Genomic DNA, 18,470 nt, shown 5'->3' with positions numbered 1-18,470 from the left:
CACCCACTGACATTACCAAGAAATGCTTTTTCTTCCATAATTTTCCCCATTTCTTCTCCAGCACTGCAGTTGTTGACATCTTGCCATGAAGGTGTTGAGAGATTTCTTCAAGTGATGGAAATAATTATTTGTGTGTGTGTGTGTAATCTGCCTTTTTATTATTTAATTGCATTGAATAATGAAACCCTCCTTTTTGCTGGCTCCCAGGTGTACTTTTGGTATATTTTTTCAAAATGCCTCCCCCAGTTTTATTAAGCACAAAAAGATGAACTGTAAAACCCCTGAAACATGCCTCGGAGCTTTTATGCTGTAAATGTGAATACTGGCAGGTAGCTTGTGGGATTTGCTTGGGCCTAATCACTGGTTTGGGGGTTTCCTCTTTTTTTTTTTTTTTTTTACGAAGCTTGAAGGCACACAGCATTTGACGAGTCTCACCGGACAGTTTCCCAGGCATGAAGAAACAGGACACTTGGCTGAACATGAATCAGTGATACTCGCGGCACTTACTTTGAATAGCAAGAATGTGCATAGCGAATATGCATGAGTTCAGTTTCTCAACACAGCGAGGAAGGCTGTTAAAGGTTATTGCCAGCAGAAACATCCCAGGATGCATATTTAACATCCCTTCATTATTTTGAAAGCAGTGTTCATGTAGAAGCCAGAAGTTTCATAAAATGTATTTAAATTTTTGATATTCAATTTATTTTAAATCTCCTGTCTGGTGCCTGTAATCTGATTTAGCACAATACATAAGCCAATTTGGTGCAGCAGGTGTGACCTCTTTCTCATCCTGCCTGCACCCCATACTGTTGAGAAGGCTGAGTATGGGGTTTTTACCTGCATGAGTGCAAAGAAAATAGATCAGCAGCAGAGGGAGGAGGGATGAAAGGGATGAGAGGGAGATGGGGTCCCTATTCTCGATGCTGCATGGTTGCCAGTAAAAAAAGGTTCCTCCCTCTGTTGAAATTCAAGCCAGAAGTGTTCTTGTTTTTCCACGTGTGTTGAATAATTCTCCTGCATATGCACAGAAAATCTTGGAAGAGAGGTTGCTGGGCGGGCAGATACGAGTCCTGCCCCACTGGTGTGCTGGTGCTGTGGGACAGAGGAGGTGTAAGGACTGGGCTCAGGCTGGTGCCGCGGGGAATAGTGGGATCGTGTGGCCTTGGTCACAGCACCCAGCCACGAGACTCCACTGTCACAGCTTGGCACAGAGAACTTCCCACCAGCTGACTTTGCCCTTTGCTGGGACCAGTGTGTTGCAATTTTGGGGTGCAGACCTCATTCCACCATTCTCCACAAAGCTCGGAGAGCAGGAAGGTTTATGCTTTTGGTCCTGGGGACATCTAGCATTCCTGTTGTAGCAAACATGAGTCTGCAAATCAGGATCGTTATTTCAAGCATGTCTCTCCAAATGAGAATAATTATTTCAAGTATCTTCTGTGGGGTTTAATAATTAGTTTTAAACTAATACATACCCAATAAACTGTAACAACATAATTACTTAAAGTTTGTTGCGGCTTCCTACGAGATCATTCCCAAGAATCCCTAATCGTGTTTGACTGTTTTGAATCTGCTCTGCTGCTTCCAGCACAACAAGCTGATGTGAAACAACCTGGAAAAGCAAAAAGCCAGGAGATGCTGGTGATAGTTGAAACCCAGCAGAACACAGTCCTGGGCTACCTACTCTCACTGACCCTGCTTGAGAAGGGAGGTTGGACTCCATGGTCTCCACAGGTCCCTTCTGGCCTCACATATTCTGTGATGGGAAATGAGCTTCCCTCTTTTGACTGTCCTGAGGCTTTACTTGGTGCCAAAAGATGTTGAGAGCTAACAACCTGACAGGGGATGGGTCTTCTCCCTTATCCTGGCATGCTGCTGGTGAAATTAATGAATTATTAAGCCAACAATATCTTATGTTAAATGTTTCTTAGTAAGGAGGGAAACAGGTTCCACCTCCAGCATGCCAAAGCAGTCAGCATCTCTTACATTAATTAACATATTGCTTATGTCATACAATAGCAATAGCTTTCCCTACCCCTCATTATAATGGATCATTATAGATACAAGGTGGCTTATCAGTATTTTCATCTTTCTTTCCTTTCTCATTCAAGTCTTCTCTTTACATATTCATATGACAGTTAGGCCAGGGGAGGAGCATCCCTCCTACAGCCCCTGCCAGACTCTGAACATCCACAAATTTTGCAAAACAACCGCTACCATAGCGAAAAACAAAACAAACAAACAAAAAACCCTGTTGATCTGGGCAGGTAATTGACACCTTGGCAAAGGCTTCTCAGTGGGGCAGACAAATATATCTGCAAATGTCAGAGGGAACACCAAACAAGAGTTATAGTGGTTGTTGGGAAGCCCAAATGCCATAACAGCTGGGCCATAACAAAAATGTGCTCTTTAGAGCACAATCAGACGAACATCACCCAAGTTCAGTCACCCTGATCTGGCATAGCTAGCACCCCACCCTTGGACCACAGGGCTGTTGTGGACAGGATCCCGTGCATCTCGCAAATGACATTTGCTTTTCAGATCAAGGCAGACATACCACCAGAATCAATGTATTTTTTTTGCTGTTCTCACTTCTACAAGTCAGACTGGGAAAGATGAAAAACTTGGTGCTGCCACATGAGAGGCAAGCAGCAGGGAGTCAAGTCTCTGCACTCTGTTTTTCTAAAAACCACACAGTCATTATGGAAGTGCTGTCACGATCTGTGATGGTTAAGGAGAGCTGATTTCAGACCGTTCAGTTCAGAGGACTGTTTGGTTTGGGACTGCTTGCAAACAGTTGCTCTGTTATGTCCTTGTTTGGTTCAATGACTTCATCAGGAGCAATTCAGGATCCTCCATGCAGCAGGGGCTATGCCAACACTCCACATGCATTAACTGGCTGGTGAGTCCTCCTAGATGCTGGGAATGGTTGAACACGTAAGATTTAACCATGAACTCTGCTTAATAGCTTTATGGCATTGAAGGTCTTAGAGGCCATATTTTCTTCCTTGATAATTAGAAGGGTAAGAGCTAGCTGGAAAAAAAAATCCATCTGAAATTGTGAAATGGATGTTTGTTTAAGAAAGTATTTGTTATGGGGATGAAATGGCTAGAATTGGTAACCTCTACAGGTGCACAAGTTGCGAACAACCTGCACAGTACTGAGTTCGCTCATTCAGGGGGACACCAAGAAATTCAGCCTCCCTTAATGCTGTGCTGGCCATTGATGTTCCTGGTATGGGATTTATATATATATATATGTTTTCCTAGCCACTCCAGTTCATGTCATTAGCATAAGAAAGATGTGACAATAACCCTACTTCTACTTCAGTGATTCCACTTCTCCTACTTCATCTCTTCCACATGTCACAGAGGATGCTATTGTGGGAAGAACAGGCTTTCTGCTGGTGCACTGGAAATCAGAAGAAAATATTTTTAGGGCCCAAAGAAAAAGAGAAGGTTGATGGTTGACCTAGAAGTCTAAGACAGCCCACTCTGCTTGCCCATTTCTGGGAATCATTTGCAGGAGGACAACAGAGAGAACAGGTAACAACAGTGACATCCCAAACCAGCAGACTTTATAAGATGAGGAATAAACCAAACAATAGGCAGGAATCACTCCAAACAGCACAGCAAGGCTGCAGCTAGCTTTGGGAAGTGGGTGGCAAAAGGAGCACAAAAGCAGTGGGGGAGCAGTTAGGAGAAAAAAGGTCTGGCATTCGAGAGAAAAAAAAAACACACATAAAACCAGCATTTACGGAGAATTGTTTTCTCAATTAAATTATTTAGCTTTTCATTAGCTTAATTTCACTTGTTTTTTCTTCATTTTTGTTGCTTTGAGTAATAAAAACACTATTTAATAAAGTTGTCATGTTCTAAAACCCCAAGAACTCTGAAGTTCTGATTTAATTTCTTTAATTAATTCCTAACCCCCCTCCCCACCCCCAACATTTTGATAGGAGAAAGCATTTTTTCAGCCCCCCATGGTTTCAGATGTAACATTGCAAGCACCAAAAGCCTGTCTGAGATGAGATCAGGGAGGTAGAAGGAGACCACAGAGGAGTGCACAGGGAAGGCTGTGGAGGTCAACACCTTGCTCTTCTGAAAGACTGTGGGCTCTGAGATGAAGGTAAATGACTAGAGCCTGTTTTAGCTCCCAGCCCAGTAGCTGCACCTGGGGGCTATATCTGGGTCAAGGCTGGGGTCTGGATCCAGCGATGAGGATGTCTTTCTATGGAAACCTCAGCAGATCTTGTCACTACAAGATTTGCTTTTAAAACAGAACATTTCACTTCTCCAGTGTGTAGCTTGGACCTCCACATGTTTGCATGGGCTCCACATGTTAGCATGGCTCAGGGGCAGCAGAACTGCAGAAGAGGTTGGGAAGGAGCAACCCGGGCTGGCGTTGCTGCCATGTCCCCCTTCTTATGGGTTCATTTGAGGAGGAGTGGGGGGAGAACCTGGTATAGGTGCTGACCCCACTGAGTCCCAACAGCTGTTGTGCTCCTCATCTTCAGGGCAATCACTAATGCTCAGGAAACACTTCAGGAATGTGTTATGGGTTAGCAGACTCTCATTGGTTTGCTGGAGAAGTGCTGGGTATTTGATAGAGAGGCAGGTGCAGGGTCTATTCTGCATACCTTTGCGTTGCAAATACCCAGCCACTCAGATGTGTCCCAGACAGCAGTCAGCCAACACAGCCTGAACTGGTTGCTCACAGCTACCAGGGGAACAGCTGGGGACGATGCAGGGCATTGCTGACAGATTCACGTTAGAGATGAAACACAAAGCTGGGGCATTGTATGGATGCACACCACAGTAGGGCTTGGCAAGGAGCTGTGGCACACTGCAAAGGTGGTGTGAACAGCCTAAAATGCTTTTAGAAGCAGGGTAATAGGTGGCACACTCAACATGCATTTTTATGTGATAACTTTTTTCCTGTACTGCTTATATCCTAATGTATTGCACACAGGGCTCTGAGAAAGTCAGCTGGATATTGATTAACCCAATAATGTCCATGAGAGAAAGCAGACTTGCAGGCATCAAATTATTTTGAGATCTATTGGGAGAATTATAATGAACTGCATGAGGTCTACAGCCCTGGATCCAGCATAGCAGAAGGAACATTAATATTCTCTTTTTAAAAGACAGAAGGGTCGTGAGGCTCAGAAGAAATACACTGCACACGCTGTCAGCACTGAGACACTGGCCTCATCTTTGCTAAGACAGGCAGTTCCCAGCACGATTATAACAAAGAGGTAAGTTGGTACTGTCAACATTTTCATTCGTCTTGCTTTATCTTCTGTTCACTAGGCTTGAGTCCAATTAAAAAAAAAATAAAAATAAGTAATAATAATGTTGTCTTTTTTCTTTGTCAGAGTTTCTTGGCACTTCAAATTGTATGTAACATCTTGGAAAATGCATAGGTTTGGTGTGGAGTGGACGGAAGACACTGGAGATCCCCTGCCCTACATCAGCCTTCATGGGGGCTGTGGACCCCAGGGGCAAACAGTGGTTCGAAGGGTCTGGTCCTGCACAGGCTGTGCTTCCTCAAGGATGTGTAAGTGGAAATCCATGGAGGAATTTGGATGCTGGGCACATCAGTGTGAGCTGGAAGTAACCTCACTGGTGCATATAAAGCATTCTCATCTCTTTGGGCATAGGGTCAGCCTGGTAACAGCAGAGAGAAACCAAGAGAGCCCGAACTATGTTTTTTACCGTATGGACCTGGGTCTGTGTTCAACCCTGACTCCTGTCCATTGCATTCCCACCTGTTCTTCTATCTCCTTTCCCTCTGCTCCCTCCCAACTACGATATCAAGTGATCTTTTGGGAAAGCCCTCTCCTGATGGTGAGGAAGCCCATGAATTGCAGAGCTGCATGATAAATGCTCCTGCCAATTACCTGCTATCCTTTGTAATATTTAAATTATTTCTAAAATTACAATGTCCTTGGGGAAGAAAAGAAACTGTGTTCCACTAAGTAATATCTTATTAATCAGATTCTATATGGCATGGAATGAATGACTGAAACCAAGTCCATCAGTTAGAGAGGATCATGAATGTCAGATTAGCTTAGTAATTATTGAAAGGCTCAGTAATATAGTTCTTGAATGGAGACATCGAAAATGACTTTCCTTCCTTTTAATCAGAGGTTTGTGCTCCATGAGGGCTTTTTAGAAAGCAATTCCTTGAGAAGGGCTGGTTTCGCCTCCGCAGAAGAACACGGTGCCTGCTTTGTATGCAAGCCTGTGCTGGGGGAACTTTGCAAGCTCCAGTCCAGGCAACAAGCTCAGTGCCCCAGACTGCTCTGGAGGTGCAGGAGATGGCCAGCTGCAGCTTAACAAGAGACAGGGCAGGTCAGATAGGTCACAAGAGCAGGTCCTGGGGGGGTAGCTGGTAGGAAATGCACTGAGGCAGAAGCAGAGCAGAGATCTAAGCACCAGGCTTGGTGCCTTCAAAGTGCCCAGCAGGGAGGACTCAGCCGTTTGTTCTTCAGGCAGTAGCTCTGATCTGGGGCTCCGGTGTTGGCTTGTCTCTAGACAAGCATCAGAACAGCCAGGTGCAGCTTGATATCAGTGGACTCGGAACATCATTTTTTATCCCAGTCAAATCTGGAAAAAAGATCGGTCTTTTATTAGTACATCAAATTAAATGTGCTTAAAAAAAATCATTCTGGAAGAACTTGACAATGTTTTTTTGGTTTTGGTCTAAAAAGGAAGAACTGACAAAATATCTCACTAAATTTTGTGCATCCGTTATTTCAAAAGGCAGAGGCTGACAGGGTATTGTTTTGAAAGGAATAAGTAAACCATTTTGTTGGGAAATGTTCCACTTTTCAAAGTTGATTAAAAACTCAGCTAAAGAAATCTTCACAGTTTAGTCTGGTTTTGCAAAAGGTATCAGCTGGCAGACAGAAAGATGCAAGCTCCCCACTGCTTGGAGGATTTGCCACTACATCAAGGCGAGTGTATTTCTTCCAGAAATGTGGGCCCAAAACCCTCCAACTGCATTTTTGTGATAGCTGGATTCTCACAACCTTGGGAAGAACAGCAGGGGTAGGAATACAGCTTGTTAGTGCCGACTATACTTGAAGATATTAGTTGGGAGATTCATGAAGAAGAAAACTTTAATCCCAGATGGCATTACTGACAGCGGAGAGATGCCAACACCATCAGCTTATCTTGGTCCTTCAACTCATCCAGCTGCACAGACGTGTGCTTGGAGGGAATCAGGGCCAGCCCTTCGTTCTGCTGTGACATGGAGAAACAATCAATACTCAGTGCCCTGGTGCCAGCACAGGGAAACATGGGCCAGCTGAATCCTAAGCTGCTAGTAAAATGATCTACAACCCAGACAAGGAAACAAGATTCAGGGAAAGGATTTGAAATGCAGATCAATGAAAGGTCATCTCAATGGATCCTTGTTGAGATGAATGCTCTTTAACTGAAAGAAAAACATGAAGCTTCTGCCCAAGGGTGTTTTGCCCCGTGCGAAGACCACGTCAGGGACACTCCAAGCCAAGGCCTTCACTAGCAGTGAAGGCTGTGCTGAGAGAGGGAGTTAGGGGAATCTTATCAAGTAGAGATAGAGCGCTAACAGTATTAAACTTGTGGATCCTACTTAGTGTCTTTGCTAACTGTTGTGCATTGTGCAAATTAATTAAAGCAAGAAGCCTTGGACCCCTTACCAAGGTTAGTCTCTTGATAAGAGTGTGAGCCCATCTTAAGAGACTAGCAGAAACTGGTCCTGTGGATGGACAAGAGCCAAGGAGCAATTGAGTCTGTGCAAAGACAAGAGGTCAGCTAGCGGCGATGAGGAAGAGTCATCAACCTTCATCTACAACCCCCGGCGACCACCACCAGGAGACACTGTGCAAGCACAGATGGGAGGTGCTTATGGAAATGACTTCTTGAACTAATTTTAATATGAAGCAGGGACAGGTTATGCATAGTGTAGGCACATTGTGAAACTTCATGCATATGACTCAGGTATTGGACACATAGACTGCAACGCAGTCTATGCTTTTTGCCCTCAAGGGCAAATCTGTGCTGTGCCGGTTGGGTCTGCGTGGAGGTAAACCAGCAGCCATGGCTGGCTCTGCTTTGAAGAGCCATCGCCAAGCAAACAGCAGCAGTGACAGAACATCGTCCCTTTCTCCTCGTGTGGGAGAATGGGGAAGATCAGAAAAGTGAGTGTGAACAGGTCTTTACTCTTCTAATTAATTCTCAGCAAACTGTATTGAAATTGTGCCTCAGTGTGTTTATCGTTAAGACAATTATTTTAGGCTGACCTACTTTTCTCTGTCTCTTTAATAACATGGGCCACATCATTAGTTCTGTACACAGGCAGCAGAGAAAGAAAGCTAATTGGTAGCAACCTCTTTAAGAAATAAAGCAGCCTAATCGTTTGCCTCCTCACGTTCTTCCATTACAGCTGAGGAACTGCAGAAGATGTTCACTGATTAGTCTGCTGAATTATGAATTAGGCTTCTGGTCCCAGTGCAGCTGTTTTCTCCATGTCATTCCTAGCGCTTTATTTCCCCATCTGCTTATAAAACCAGGAGCTTGATCCTGCAATAAACACTTCAAATGCTTTTTTTAGAGGCTAATTAATTGTGTTGCATTTCTTGAACACATATAGATATCCTGGCTTACATCAAATTAACAATGCTAATTTCTCTACTGCTCCGTGCCCAAACAATCCCTCCTACAGATGAACTGGAAAATAAAGAGGACTATATCAAATGATTTTTATGTTTCTGGTTCTTACCATTTTGATAGTTTTCGCGCACAGTGCAGAAAGGGTGTCATCAGAGCAGTTGTGTTTGCAAACCATGTGTTTACCACTCCCAAAGCTACTCAGATTGATCTGTCCTCGCAGGAGCCAAAATAGTGAAGCGACATTTACAACTGGCTCACACCTAATGTTCCGTCCTAGTCTCCAGTTGCTGCCTTGGCAGCTGGTCCATGCACGCTGGGAAGGGTGAAGCTTGGCAGCTGCGAGCTGGATGCACAGCTTCAGGCGACGTGGCACTAACAGGGTACACTGAGGTCTGACTCCGTGATGAGTGAGGCTGCATAAAAGTAACAGCTAAATAAGAGACTAGTTTAAATTAATGAGCTCTTTAAAGTATACAAACCCCTGTCATTCAGAGTAACGACATGACAAATTGTATTTTATTGTCCGTACTGATCTCACCCTGAACTAGCTCCACGTGTGTGTTTGGGGTGGTATAGGAGGACATTGGATATGTCACCCCGAGAGAGCCAGACCAATCTGTGCACCTGTGGTTTGGATGCCAACAGTATCCTGCATGTGCAAGGAAATGAGTTTCTTTCCAAACTCACTTAGAGCTCACAGGAAGCCTCAGCACCCATGGTCAATGCCTTGACTCTTGCATCTTTAAGGAAGTTGCAAGAATGGATGTTGGAGGTTGAGCTTTCCCTCAGACAGCAAGTGTGCAGCTTTGGGTGGGGGGGAACAAAGCCAGGAGAAACATGTTTGGTGGATGGTGTGAAAGAGGCAGGCAGGACAGGAAATATCAGCCCCAGGCTTAGACATCTTGATGGAGGTGTCTTTTTGTGCATGAGTAGCCTAGGCTCTCCCCAGTCACCAGAGAGAGAGAGGTCCAGAGGGCTGTTGATCTAAGCCATAAAATATGTTTCCTTTATGGTGGACTGATTAATATCCAAAACTTGTCAGTACTCAGGTGGCAAGGAGGGAATTGGGATGACTAGCTTAGAGTGGAGATGTCATAAACAGGTGAAAACATCTCTGCTCCTTCTACTTAACCCATTTCACAAAGGGTTGCTTTATTTTTCCTTAGTCTGTCTACTTTACCTTTCTACTTCCCTCCATTTAGCTTTTTTTGAAGAGGACTGCTCAGAAACGAAAAGCCCCAAACCATTTTGTTTGCTCCTGGGAAGCCAGCATTGGAAGCGGTAGCATGGGGCAGATATGCAGTCTCCACCCTTGCAGTTTTTAAGGCCAGACTGGACAAAGCCCTAAGCAAAGCCCTAAGCCCACATCTCCCCTCATAGCTGACACTGCTTTGAGCAAGAGGTTGGACAAGAAACCTCCTGAGATCCCTCTGAGGATTCTTTCAGCTTCTAGAAAATTGCCTAATTTTTTCCAGCTGATGTTTGTGACTTACCTTAGTTCCTCTGGGATCATAAATTCAGGAAAATTTGCTAATTAATGAGTACTCTGTCATGCTCTAGCTAGCCCCTGGCCTGGGGAAGCCCTTCAGGACCCGGCGGGCTCCCTGGTGGCCATGCCTTTACAACAGTCCCCAGGCAGAGCAGAGCCTCTCAGCTGCCCGAGCAGTCTCCCTCCAGCCCCACGTCTGGCTGCCAGATGCCTCCATGTCTCTGCTGTGACCTGTTATGATCTGGAGATGAGCCTTCTTCTATGTCCATCACACTCCTGGCTGAGCTTGCCACCATCTTGGCCCACCAGTTGTCTGGACATGGTAACCTCCAGCTCACACAAGCAACGGGCAGGTGCCCAGCATGAGGAGGAGAGAAGCAGGGTGGTATTTTTGGGTAGCAACTGGAATTGTTTCTATCCATTTGATGCTATGCTGTTATAGGTTTCTTTCATATTTTTGTTGCTGAATTTTGATATTTTTTGTTATTTTTGTTTGTTTGTTTTGTTTTGTTTTCTCTTGCTAGCATTAAAGTATTCAGGGGTGGTCTTCCCAGAGGTTGGGAGTTTTCTTTTAATATATGTTTATTAATGATCTACATGTAACTCAATCAATCAGTTAAGCTCAAGGATGAAGGCAAAGTCCTGTCTGGCATCAGTCTTAGTTGCATTTCTGCTCTTTCGCTAAGGCTACAAAGCCTCAGATTTATGGTTTTAAATTTGTAAATACTTCTTCTAAACCCAATAAATGAAAGTAGCCCCTGGTGTATCCTCGGTTTTCAAGACTGAACGAGCCCAATTAGCCTGTGAAGAGCTGTTCCCTGCAGAATAATTTCAGTGTTTGGGCCAGTCCATTGTGAAAATCATTTACGGCTGTACCTTATCATTGATGGTTTCTCATTCAATACAAGAAGCTCCAAAGGTGACTTGGTTTCTTGCCAGAACTTCTTTGTTGATTAACTCCTGTTCTCTCTTTCATCATCCTGCTTTTTCAACTGTTTTTTTTTTTCAGGGGGAGAATAAATGTAGTTTTTAAAGATGAATACTCACTTTGCTCCTTTTTTTATGTTTGTCTGTTTGCTATCTTCTCATGCTTGCTTTGTGTTTATTTAGTATTCCGGACGTATCTGTATATATCCAGCACAGTGCATGAATGACAATGATCCTCTGCATTAGCAATGGCTCCTAGTATTAACAAATGACGGTGTCTGCATGAAATTTATACACTGCGTCCACTCTCCTGCTGCACTGTATTACCGTGGAACTCACAAATACATTAGTCCAGCTAAAGCCGAAGCTTCAAAGGGAAGATATTTACTTCTTGTTGGGTTTTGCAGTTTGGAGGGAGGCAGCTGCTCCCTGCCACAGATATCCCCAGAATCTGCAGACAAGGGCTGACAGATGACCAGGTGGTGACACAGCATCCCATGCAGTTTCTTCTGCAGGTGAGAATTGCCTTGTCAACAACTGTGAGAAGTATCCCTTGTCGGAGAGCTCAAACTTGAGAGCAGGCAAGGAAAACATCAATTCACTACTGGAATGGGCTCAGCTTGCTCATGTGGATGTAGGAATTTAAATTTCAGGCTGCAGGTAAGTGTCAGCACAACTTTTCCTTTGAAGCTACCAATGGAGCTTTGCCAGGAACCAGTCTCCTCTTCAACCATGTATAATAACAAAAAAGCTTTGCAGTGCAGATAGTGGAGGACAGCACCAAAGCTCTACACAAGAGCTAAGCTGGAGTAATAATAATCGCACCCGCGGCTGCATGTTGTATTTGTGCATGGGAGGGATGGTCACAGCAGGCAGTGCAGAGGTGGTGGATGTGCCCAGCCTCACTCTGGCTGCAGCAGCGTGGCTGTGTTTGTGCTGCATGCATGGTGTGGGATGGGGAGTGCCGACACATGGGGCAGAACGACCCCGTGGGGCAGGTCTCTGCTGCACAGCTGCGGGCAGTCCTCTCACGGCCAACAGCAGGATCTCTCCTCGGGAAGCATTCAGGTTTGAACGCAGAAGCAAGACACCATGTTCCAGCATTTCTTTTGGACAGATCTGCTTTTCATTAGCATCTGTGAAGTGTCCTGGTGGACCTGGGCCTGAGCTGCCCCAGTGGGAAGGCACGTCGGAGGGGTGAACACTGGAAGCTGAAGCAACACTTCCAGGGCTACACAGAAGTTCAAAAAAGATCTTGAAGAACCACATGGTTTCAACCACGGGCTTCTAAATCTAACTAGCTCCTATTTTAAGTGCCCCTGTCAGATTTGCCTATAACATTTTTTTCAGACTGGGAGTCTGTAGCGAGAGCATGGAAGTGAATAAAAATATGTGATACCTTCCCTGAAATCTGCGTGTCTCAGCTGTACGCCCTGTCTTAGAGCAGCACAATTTGGAGGCGAGAGTCTTCATTTGCATGACAGCTCTGCCCTTCTCCTATTGAAAATTTGTTTTGCTGCAAGAAGGGTACTTGGTCTGGTTTGAAAATGGGGTGGCTTTGAGCCAAATGAGACACTGTGATGTGCTCCAGGCATGGATGGCTTTGTGGAATTAGTAAGGTGAGAATGACAAAAATAGCCCGTGATATTTTGACATCAGAATCTTTCTGAGAGCTGCCACACCACTCGTCTCTTCTGTTGAGTCAGTCACACATTGCAGCTATGTTGCTCCCTGCAGTGCTCACTGATTCAATCTGTGATAAAACCTGGGGAAGTGATCAGTGGCCGCTGAGTGGAGCAAACGTCAGTCGGACCCACCAGATCATGCATCTTTCTGTCTCCTCTGGAAAGTAATGATCTCAGCTGGACAATGCTTATGGACAGCAGACAGGCTTGCTGGTGTCAGGCAGTGTTTGAAGTCTCTTGACCAAAATGCTGAGAAATGCTCAGAGTGTTTAAGAGGCGAGTGGCACGTTCAAGCACTTAGAGGTGTGTGAATCAGAGTGCCCAAAGGCTGATACAACCTGCTGGTTCACTGAAGCTAAGAACGTTGTGTCCTAGTGACATGCAAAGACAAGTATTTATTAGCTCATTATATCACGTCCCCAGCGCTAAAGATTTGCAGGGAGATGTGAGTTTATGCAGACTTTCTGCAAAACCAAAGATTACATTGCATGCTGGAGTTTATGACATGCACCACAGCTACCCTCAAGACCTCAGCCTTCTCTTCACTCCTCCTTTCTTGCTGATCCCCATGATTTCTGTCTCAGGATGTGACCCAGTTCCCTTGAAAGTGGACCGGGACCCTGTGCTTTTGGCATCTTTGCACAGACATCTGCCTTCGCTGCTGGACTGGACACCCAGCGTCATGGTACTGCTCTGCACTGGGGCTCTGAGTGAGACTTTGCCTCAGTTCTTTTTCCTTGGATCAAATGTCTTTCAGTGCTGGGTGTCTCCATGGGGGTGGCAGCCTTCCTTGACATTATACCATGCATCAGACAGCATTGTTGCAGAGCCAGGGCCAGACCCTCAGCCAGGATCCTTGAGTCTCTTCCCTTTCCTTGTCTTTTAGTGAACAAGGAAAAGTGATCTGATGTGAGCAGTGGTCCAGACACAGGAGAGAAGCTGGTGATGGGATCCCTTAACTGGTTGTCAAAAGGGATTACTTATTTGTGTGGCCAAGGACTGAGGAAATATCTTTTTTGGCTTTTATCATAAGTAGTATCAGTGCCTGTAGTTGGCATTTGACAGCCAAGGTGACGGGCTCACATGCTGGAGAAGCTGATGACCCACCTATGGCTGTGTCAGCAGTGAAACAGGGAAGAGACTGTTGTGACAGGAGTGGACCGTTTGCTGCAAATAATGACTCCTTGAGAGCAAAAGCACCCTCTGTTAACCTTGCACAGAGCCTGCAGATGAGGCAGGAGCTCACTGAATGCTCTAGGGAGCAAGAAAACCCCAGCAGGGCAGAGCAAGGTCTCAGGAGTTTCTCTGCAAGCCCATGACCTGCACACCTCCTCCTCACAGCATGTGCCTGGTGCCCTACAGATGTGAGAGGTCATCTCCTGGGGGGCCAGGAGCAAGAGGTCACCAGCCGGCTGGCCGTAGGGCAGCAATCTGCTTTTTCAGCACGGCTTATGTGTGTCCAGAGTGAAATGCCTGCCGATGGGGTTGGTGGGGCTGCTCTAACATGTTGTTCAATATAGTTGGTCTCTGGTTTTTATTTTATGTACATATATGTATATATATATATATATATATATATTTGAAGGGGTTGGAAGGCATCAAGAATAAATTTTCTTCTGGGCAGCAGCAGGTTCTTGTGCTGACGTGGTGGCTTGCAAGGAAGAGCAGAGTGTGAAGCTACCTATATGTGTGTGGTCTTCCTTTGGAAAATGTCATATTTGGATCAGAACAGGTTTATGTTCAAATAAATCATATCTGAAACAGAAGCCACAGGGGTTTTGCCTCTCTGCAAAGAAGAAATAAAGAGGCAGTTCCTGGTCCTATAGATGAATAAGACTTTTTTTTTTTATTATTTTATTATTATTATTTTTAATTATATATATATATTTTTTTTTTTAACTAGGATTCTGTAACAACTCATGGGAGTTGCAGTTTTACTCCCCTTTTTGTTCTTTGATTGCCTTCCCACCTCTAGAGAGAGCTGCAGGGGACATTAATTGTATTGTTTCCATTTCACTAAGGGTGCAGTCCCATGTCCACAATGAACGGACAGATCCGAGATGTTTTGCTGAAGAGATATTTAAAGGTAAACCAACTACCAACCCATCAGCAATAACAGGATTCCTCACCACATTCCCATCCCATAATACTCAGCTCAGAGTAAGAAGGGTCACAAAAACCCATCACTCATCGCAATAACCCTAACAAATAATTTGCTAGGAGTAATGGGATGAAAATGAGAGAAGGGACAGTTAAGCTGCCTGCCAGGGAAGCTCTCCCTAGAGATCAATTTTACAGGGGAAGAAGTTCCAGAAGGGAGATGATTGAAACTTCAGTAGTTCGGAGATGATCTGGGAAAATAATGGAGTTATCATATCAGTGACCAAGCCTAAAAATCCACCTAAGTTTGCTTTGGAAAGAGTTTTTGTTCTTCTTGTTGAAAGCACAAGTTATGGGAGAAAAATTTAAAAAATCATTTTGGGTCAGTCGGGAAAATTTCCATTAAGAGGCAGATAAATACTGTGCTTTATTTTTTGGCTATTTGCCCAGTTTATGTACATTTTGCTCTTTTTATTCTGGCCCCTTTTATATTGAAAAGATGCAATTTAATTTAAAAGAAAAAAAAAAAAGGCAAAATTAAAATGTTCCTGCATTTCCATAGCACAGCATTTTTTTTTTTAAAGTGTCTAAATGTAACACTTGTGTATTTTCTATTTCCTCCATTACTTTATGCACAGAGCACTAGTTGAATTTGGTCAAAAATCAAAGTAGTCTCATTCCCTCTGAATCTCACTTTATTAATTGCATCTTATTTATTTTTTGGTCTTGCTTTACCTGAGGTGTTTAAAATGAGACAGAAGCTAACAGAAAGCTCCAGACTGCTGAAGGAAAAGAAGAAAGGAAGACACAAGAAAGAAAATGAGATGGGATTTTCCTTATCTTCCACTCATCATATGACCTCCTGAGCACATGCGGTAAGCTGGAGCAGCATGGAATGAGTCAGATGTCAGCAGCGGGGACAACTGGAAATGTTTTACAGTCCAGTGGCATGAATACAGCAACCTTGGTGGAAATTATTTATTTTTTACAGTGTAGCTTTGATGACCCAAAGTTAATCAAACTGAAGTAACATTTATCCCAACCTAACCTTAGCTGCCTAAAAATTCAGTGTCCAATCTACGCCACTAGTAAAGGGAAGCCTCACACCGTGGCTCATCCTGCCTGTGCTGGCTGCCCATGATAGTGCATGCAGAGCCCTCCCCCCCCCCCCACCCTCCTTCTCTTAAAACAAACATCTTGGCTTAGCCTGCAGAAAGTTGGAAGCACTTAGTCCCCTGCAAACACAGCAACAGACATATGCTAATTACTTTTCACGAAATATATTTTTTTCATATATTTCATTTTCAGTGTTTGCAGCTTGGGCTCTTTCCCAAATAAAGCAGCCAGTGATTGAGCCTGGGTTTATTGCTTCCACAATCCAAATTACAGCTGTTATCGCCATCTACAACCTGCAATTATCCTCAGCTTGCACATCTCATTTCTTGATCGAAACATACTTCGCACTGATGAAAGGTGATAGACTGGCAGCCTCGGAAAGCACTGGCTTCTCTTCGAACAACAGATGCAAAACCAGCGAGCAGAACTACAGCCCCTGCTCCAGCCCTGTTGCTCGCTAATGAAGCTGCAGCTGCGGGGCTGCTTCCCAGCACCCAGGGACACAGAAGGAGTTGTCCTGGTAGGAGGTGGCTGCTGGTGCCTCTCAGTGCTCTGCCGAAGGTCTGGACTCTCTGGTTTCTTCTACCTTACTCTACCCTTTGCAGGGCTCGGGAAAGTCTCCATTTCTTGCACTTCTCAGGGTCCTGCCACGTTACCCAGCCCCTGTGCTGCCTCAGCAGGTATTTTTTCCTCTACCACGGGGTTTGATTTATCCATCCCTAAAGATAAGATCTCCAAACTGCCAGCCTGGAGATTTCTGCCAAGCTAAGGCTCTGTGCAGCTGGTTTTCCTGGGAGATGCTCTCTATTCCACTCAGTAACCACATCCAGGCAAAGTTTCTCCAGGTTGAGAGCCATCCAGTAGGACTAAATGGACCGTTCAGATGCAGAAATTGCATCTGCATCTACTGCACGTACCAATACCAATTGCAGAGCACATCAGCCGAGGTTCCACACCTTCCAGAAGCATGTGAGGTATCATTTATGAACGCTATATCTTCACAGTAGGACACGAGGCTCTTCCCACAACAGCTGGCTTTCTGACCTGCACAGAAACACACGTGCACATATTTCTGGCCAGAAAATCTGGATTTAGTGGAATCTCGACAGGCACTACTGTGCAGTGTCAGAGCCCAAGGTGAGTGCTGATGGATGTGATGGCAGAGCTCCTGCCCACCTTGGGGGGGACGCACTGTGCTGCTCCGTGCCAGGCCCACAGCTCTGCTGAGGCGAGCTGTGGCTGATTTTGGGCCAGCTTGGTCCCAGAACCCTGTCTGCCCATTTTTCTGCTGCTGCTTGGAAGCTGTCATGCTGAGCTGATGCAGCCTTGGCATATTTTTGGGATGGAGGTGGGAAGGAGCCATTGACAAGGAGATCACAAGTCGCAGAGGAGGGGAAGCTGCTGGGCCAAGTAACACCCAGCAGATGCTTCTGTGACTCTGCAATACAGTCCCTGAGAGCGCCTCCCTCTTGTTTTGGAGAATGGGGTGACCCGCCTCTCTGCTGAGTTTCTCTACCTCCAGGTGGATTTTGCTGCATGCCCTGATTGTGTCTCCTAAACCAAAACACTCACCTGGTGGATGAGGACAACCCTGCATCCCAGAGGGTCACGGCTGTGGAGGAGACATATGCCTTCCATTTTTGTTCCAGTCAGTAAAACACAAGTGGAACAGATTCAGCATGAAACATGGGGCTGAGACCCAGCTCCAGGCTACGCTGAGGATGAATTTAAGAGGCTGTTGGGTGTAAAAAGATGTTAAAACTTTGGTTTCCAGGCTGCAGGTGTTGTGGGCATCCCATTTTTGCTCAAAATGGCCCAAACAGGAATGAAACTTTTTGTTAATCACTGAAGTGGAATTGTTTCATTTTTCTTTTTGGCAAGAAAACATGAAAAACATCTGCTCTAGTTTGGATCAAATTGATTTTTTTTTTTCACTTTTTAACTTGGTAGTTGAACTGAAAAATCAATTATTTACCCAGCCTTGCTCCCTACATGTGTCCAGGAGCAGAAATGGTTGTTTTTATTCAATAGCAGGTGCTCAGCAATTTGATCAAATGAATGCTGAGGTAAGAACAGGTCGCCCCATTGCTTTACCTAACCCATCTTGCCTGCCGAAACCCACCAGGGCTGCAGGGAGATATCCTGAAGTGTTTCATTGCTTTGATGCTGTGCCTGGGCCGTGCCTACCACACAAAGTGGTGTGTGTACCGAGCTGATCTGGCCAGCAATACAGAACAAGGGCTTGGTTTTGATCCTGATGGCTGCTGCTGGTGTGTTTCTAGTATATGCTTTAACATCAACATAAGTTTCTTTGGACACAATAACCAGATCCCCTTGAGAAGCACTCTGATCATTCCTGCCACATAATCTCATATAAAGGTCTCCAAAGGAAGAATATTGTCACTAAATACGAAATGCTAATGACTGTATTGCTGTGTCATAATAAGAAGCTGAACAGAAAAACAACTTTGTCAATGGTGTGGTTCCAAATC

At 44.9% G+C, this 18,470-nt stretch overlaps 1 long non-coding RNA gene across 1 annotated transcript; it reads left to right on the top strand.

Moving 5' to 3' along the window:
• Positions 1–7,999: 7,999 nt before the first annotated feature.
• Positions 8,000–16,154, top strand: LOC118175118. Its single transcript, XR_004754887.1, has 3 exons — positions 8,000–8,189; positions 14,738–14,848; positions 15,603–16,154. It is a non-coding gene; the product is annotated as an uncharacterized LOC118175118 (long non-coding RNA).
• The last annotated feature ends 2,316 nt before the right edge of the window (positions 16,155–18,470 follow it).

The sequence above is a fragment of the Oxyura jamaicensis genome, chromosome 15 (assembly GCF_011077185.1).
Source record: "Oxyura jamaicensis isolate SHBP4307 breed ruddy duck chromosome 15, BPBGC_Ojam_1.0, whole genome shotgun sequence".
Taxonomy (NCBI): domain Eukaryota; kingdom Metazoa; phylum Chordata; class Aves; order Anseriformes; family Anatidae; genus Oxyura; species Oxyura jamaicensis.
This window is presented reverse-complemented; position numbering and strand designations above follow the sequence as displayed.